Consider the following 6,165-nt stretch of genomic DNA (forward strand, 5'->3'; position numbering starts at 1 on the left):
AATATTCAATCTTTGTCGACCAATTGACAAACTACTGAAGCGAATTTTTTGCGGCATAAAAAATACGGAATAAAATGTTCGACCAAAGTGGTTGACATACAAAAGCAAAAACGGGAGGAGGGAAGAACACGGGTTTAATTAAAAAAGTGCAAATTGATTTCTCTTGAATTTTTTAATCGATTTGAAAGGTTGGGCAGAAACCATTCCATTTTGTGAAAGCACAAATATTCAGATTTAAATATATTTGTGGATATGCAAGCGACTTGAAAGTGACCTTCCGTTTTTTCTCCTTTTTTTCCCCCCGAGTTCCCAGAGCGTGCACGTGTTAATCTGCCACACAAAGGATTTAGAGTGCCTCCCCCACAAGGAACAATAAAAAATAAACAAATAAAACCAGCAGCAGCAGTAGGGGCAGCAGAAAGTAGCTAACATTCTGCCATCGATTTTCTGTCTGGTGCATTTTCTTAACAACACTTGCCCAGGCTCCATTTTTCCGCTTTTCCTGGTCCCTTTCCTTGGCTTCTGCACGTTGCAATTTGGCGCTGCTCCTCGGTTTGCCAATGCCATTGTTTGACTTGGGCTAATACGAGTATGACTGAGCCTCAGCTGCAATCGAAGGAGGGAACAGAGAACCGAGAAAAGAAAGTGGGTGGAATCCAACTGAGATTTCCAAAGACAGGACAGGACAGGGCAGCACTGGACAGGACACTGGACACGCCATTCTGTGGCCCACGTCCCATGGTCGAGGATAACGCAAGAAAATGTTCTTAAATTAAATATTTGCCTGGTCCAAATCGGGGGCACAGGGCCTCACAAGCTGGGCGGCCAGCTCCTTTGGCGTCGGTGGGTTAAGAGAATATGCAACTAATCATCATGACATCCACAATGCCCCTCCATAAATATTTCACATGCTCTCTGGCGATTTCCGTGCAAATATCTGGCAAATGCATTGTCACTGTGTGTGCGGAAATCTTTTATCACGTAAGTGGTCGAATGTTGAGGGCTTTAAGCCGAGTTTCTCACGATTTGCTACTAAAGTTGGCTAGGAATCAGGAACAAATGGTCCATCTTAGTGATTAATCAATTCAAGAATCCACAAAATAGTATGCAAATATTGGGATTATTAATTTCTAGTTTTACAGATTACAATTATCTTAAATAATTAAAATTTAAAGATAATTTAAAATAAAATTTTAATCAGAATGCTTTAAGAAAACAAATGATATTTAATTCGCTTACTTATCCCTTTTTTATACCCTTGTAAAGGGTATTATAATTTCAGTCAGATGTTTGCAACGCAGTGAAGGAGACGTTTCCGACCACATAAAGTATATATATTCTTGATCAGCACCAATAGCCGAGTCTATCTAGCCATGTCCGTCTGTCCGTCTGTCCGTTTCTATGCGAACTAGTCTCTCAGTTTTAAAGCTATCGCGATGAAACTTTCCCGAAAGTCTTCTTTCTATTGCAGGTAGTACATATGTCGGAGCGAGCCGGATCGGACCACTATATCTTAAGGCTCCCATAGGAATATTCAAACATATATAAGAAAATTCTTGTTAATTTGTAGGAAGTAGGCGTTTTAATTCTTGACTACTTAAAAACAAAATTCAAAAATAGGAACACTGAATCTGGAATCCCTGGAACTGCACCGAGTGAGTATTACTTTATCTGCAAGGGTATATAAGCTTCGGCTGGCCGAAGGTAGCTTCCTTTCTTGTTTTATTTTCCATTTTATATACTTGTAGAAAAATTCAAATCGAATTTATTTACTGCAAATAAAAGCCATTATTACCACAATAACAAACGCAAACCAAATTACCATCATAATAAGGACCACTGTCAAAATAAGTTTGGTCGAAGACAAGTCATAAAGTGTAGCCAGAACTTGGAGCAAAGTTTGAATGCAAATGGAGCCATAAAATGCTGCAGTTCCAATTGCAGTTGCAATTGCCGCCAGAGAGTCTGCAAAACATCAGCATAATCCTGGCTTCGAATGACTGACGGATAGGAACTTAAAGCTGCAGGATACCCGGATATCGCCAGGATATCGCACAAGATGTAAGGCCGTTTGCCCATCTGTAATTGTACCGAAAAGGGCGCCAAAAGTGGGTGGAGCTCCATAGACCCATACACATAGTTAGGCGGCCCATTACACAAACTGCACACGGCATTTAGTTTTTGCCTCAAGCCTAATTGGCCTCATTATGGTTACAAGAAATAGCGCTGCTGATTTGCGATTAACCGCACGTAGAACATAACTACAAACAGAGAGCGTGGGATAAATGCAAACAAAAACAGAAAACGGAAAAATGGGCACCTCAAAGGGGGAAGTTGTGCTCACAAAATCAACGGTGAGTTATGTATGATGATATGTGGGGAGTACGGAGTGTGAGTCGGAAAAATCGCCCCTGGCAATATCTTTTGTACTCTTTTATCAGTGCAGACAGACCCAAAGCAGAGGCAAAACCCAAACGAATCCTTGGGTTTCATTAGAAAACGCCTAATTTGGTTCTGGGCTTCTACCTCTGTATTTACCCGCCGGATGTTCGGTGAAAAAATCAAGTAGCAAACAAAAAAATGAGGCAGCCAACCCTCGCACAGAAATATAAATTACATTTGCCAGAGGGCCGCAAAAAGTGCTGATAAATGTATGAAAATTAGTTAGACGCCGCCAAAGGAATGTCAATTAGAGGAATTTCTAGATGAAGGATGTGGGAATTAGAATACACGTGCGATTAACATTTGAATGGTTAAGGTTTTTGTACTTATATGTAAACATTTAACTAATAAGGCAAATAAATAATATTTTGATAAATATCACATGTTAAAAACGTTACCCTTTTTTATTTAAAATATATACACCTTTTTCCTCTGTGCATGAATACATTTTCTTCTCACAAAATTCTTAATAGGTATTTTGCATTTTATACACAACGCTCTCATAACTTGCACATATTAAAGAATGTAAATTCCGAAAAACTTACGATTTAACATATTAAAACAATAAAGTGCCCTCGGATGATATATGCAACAATTTGTGGCATGAGCACACGCTGACATTGTTTATAAGATTAAAACAAAAAGTACAACAAAGCCAACAAAAAAATGTGTCTGTCTGGCTGGCTGGCTGAAACTTATCTCGCAGCAGGGCAAAAAGGAGGGAAATGGCCATAGAAATATGTCACAGCAGGCGAAAGTGAAAGACAGCGCCAAAATCCGAGGTGTAATATCCAGCTTGACAGCAAAATAAAATAAAAAAAAAATAAAGCAAGTAAGGAACAACGAGGTGAAGTTCGCATTCTATCTGAATGGGGACTGAAAAAATGCTTTCAAAATGACGACACAGCGACGGGTGGCAAACCGCCCAGGAGACTTTACAAGAGGCGGCTTAAGCTTATATCTGTGCGTCCTTTATTAAATGTGATACACTTGCCCATTCTATATTTTTGAAAAACCCCTCGCAGCCTCATCTGTTGCCACCAGAGTAATAATTTTAACCAGAACCTAATAATTTAACCAATTTCTTCAACGATGACGGCTTCGTTACTGCAAAAATTATCGTTAAAAAACATACAGTTATTTTAATAAATAATTTGTACATAACTTTCAACGTTTTGTAAAACTAGCACAACTATTAAGTAACAGAATTTTCTTTTGTCCTTACGATATTTTAGGTATAGTTGCTTATCCTTAGAAGTGCATAAAATCGCCAATCTGACCCTTAGCAATCGTTTAAATTCCTGATACAATACGGTTTAAAAACATCTGAGAGGATTGAATATCAAATAGTGGTTTCTAGAGGAAGCAGGAAGTGGAAGCTGTCGAATCGCCAATAATTGCGAAAATCCCAAAGGCTCCAAGCAAACTTGCACTGCATGAGATTTCAGCTTATTATACCGGGCAACATTGGAACTGATGCTCTGTTTCCGCTCAATGAAAATCCCCATGGTTGGCGATAAAAGGATATGGATATTTGGATATCAGTGCTAGTTAATGGAGTTCAATTGATTAAAAAAATTGTCTTCAGGAAAGTAATCAAGACGTAGTACCTAAAATAAATGTTCTAATTTAAAAATATTAACAAAAAGCACCAAACTTCTTTTAAAATGTAAATATAAATCCTAATAAATTTAATAAAAATAAATATTAGGAAAAATGGCCAAAAGTTATACAACTACAAACAATCAAGCTAACTAACAGCACAAGCAAATCATTTTTAACTTTTCCATAAAAGCGAAAAGCGAAACCTTAAACAAAAATCAATAGTAAGAGAAATGCAAAACGACATTCTATATCACTCATAGAAATTTTTACCTAAATACTAGAAAAGTCGCCCTAAAACCGAGGTCGCCCTAAAAATACGAAAAATTTTCTAATTGTACGGGTGGCTAGCCCTAAAGTTACGAAAAATCGCCATGGAAAATATTTTTTAGGGTTAGTTTTTCCAAAACGCCAAATTTGCCCTGTTTTTTAGGGCGAATTTTTATGAGTCGACTCCAAAAGTAATTCCTTCTTTTTAGGGCGAAATCGCCCTAAAACGCAGAACAAAATAGCCAAAAATATGTTCTGAAATTGCCCTAAAAACAAGGAAGAGTCAAACGAAATTCTAAGACGCAATTAATGGATACACATGTAATATGTGTGTATGTGTGTGTGGTTGGCAGGTCAAAACAAGTGAATGTGTGTGTATATTAGGGCGGACCTTTTTCTATGAATTTTGATGCTGAGCGCATTTGACTTTAGAAAAGTCCACCCTTTTTCTTCTTCTTCGCTACTTTTCGTCCGTTGCAGTGGCAAGGGGGGTAGAAAGAGTTGCGTTGTCTAGACTTTGTCATAATTTTTCGGGCGCTTGGCAGTAAAAGACGTGTTTGTATGAAACCTTTTGTTTGTGAAAAAGTGAAAAATGTAAACGCTATTAAAGGACTTGGGAGGCGATTCTTTCTCAGTTTTCTGGTGAGTACATACATATATAATTGTGCAATTTGGATATTAACAACTAATTGAATTTACATATCTGTAACAGAGGAAAATGCAGCTGAAACTTAAAAAGATTTGACTGGAAGCAGCGGTCCAGATGTAGAGTTTTGGAAGTGTGGCAGAACAAAGTAAGAACATTAATAAGAGTATACATATATGTATGTGTATTTGTAAATAATGCTTAAGGTAAAAAGATGATGCAACAGAATACACACTTGTGTACATATATATATCTACCAGAAACAAACCGCATTCACAAGTGCATATGCCAACATAACCCCAAATTTCTATTGCGTCATTTCGTCAGTAACTGAAATTTGCTTTTGTTGCTTCTTTTTTTCCAGAAGTAGCAGCAAACGCAATCGCAGGCTAAAATTCTGAAAATTCTGACTGTTAGTAGTGCATTTTTATATTAATTTCTAACAATTTTTTTTCTTGTTTTAGATTGAGAACGTCTTTGAGATCCAGCTTCCGCAAACCACTTTTCGCACTTTTTAAAAGCGAAAGTAAGGGAATAAAACTGCTCAAATCTTTGGAAAGCCACGCTGAAGGTATGTGCTTTTTCTCTTTTTCTTTTCTCATTCAATAAATAGACTGTTTTTATTTAATAGAGATACAATCAACTTTAATTTGGCTTGCGATACATTCAGTGTTGGTGCGACAGCAATGACAAAAAAGGACGGCGGGAGCAAGAACGCGAAGAACACCCCGCGAAGCCGTTTCTTGGTTTGGAAGGCTACTGTTGGGGAACTGCAAACACATCTAAAGGCATTGACGGAAAATTGCTAATCCGGAAAGCCGAAACTGCAACCATTCAGCTGCAACGTGGGAACAAGCCCTTTTTGACCTTGGTGAATTTCCAGTTTACCTATCAGAGGTTTTTTTATAGAATGCGAACCTTATTGAAAAGTATTGATGTGTGCTTCAAAATATTTTTTGTTTTAAACCACGACATTTATCCAAAAAATGTTTTATGAAATTCATTTAGAGTCTGATAAGAAAGGTAAAGCTTTATCCGAACTCTTGAAGGATTATAAAACCTTAAAACTGTAACTATTTTAAAGAAACAATCTGTTCATTCCAAAAAAAAATATTATTTCTATGCATTCAATTAGAAGTAAAATTTGATAATTAGTACTTATTGTAATAAACCTTAAAAAAACCTAAAGACCAAAAAATACATTA

At 37.1% G+C, this 6,165-nt stretch overlaps 1 long non-coding RNA gene across 3 annotated transcripts; it reads left to right on the forward strand.

The window, feature by feature from the left end:
• The first annotated feature begins 4,811 nt into the window (after window positions 1–4,811).
• Window positions 4,812–5,818, forward strand: LOC108065788 (uncharacterized). 3 transcript variants are annotated; one of them, XR_011419369.1, is made up of 4 exons: window positions 4,812–4,956; window positions 5,027–5,108; window positions 5,425–5,531; window positions 5,574–5,818. It is a non-coding gene; the product is annotated as an uncharacterized lncRNA (long non-coding RNA). The 3 variants fall into 3 exon arrangements; XR_006412487.2 differs by having other exon boundaries at window positions 5,592–5,818; XR_011419370.1 differs by having other exon boundaries at window positions 5,631–5,818.
• Window positions 5,819–6,165: the final 347 nt, after the last annotated feature.

This window comes from Drosophila takahashii, chromosome 2L (genome assembly GCF_030179915.1).
Source record: "Drosophila takahashii strain IR98-3 E-12201 chromosome 2L, DtakHiC1v2, whole genome shotgun sequence".
Classification (NCBI taxonomy): Eukaryota; Metazoa; Arthropoda; class Insecta; order Diptera; family Drosophilidae; genus Drosophila; species Drosophila takahashii.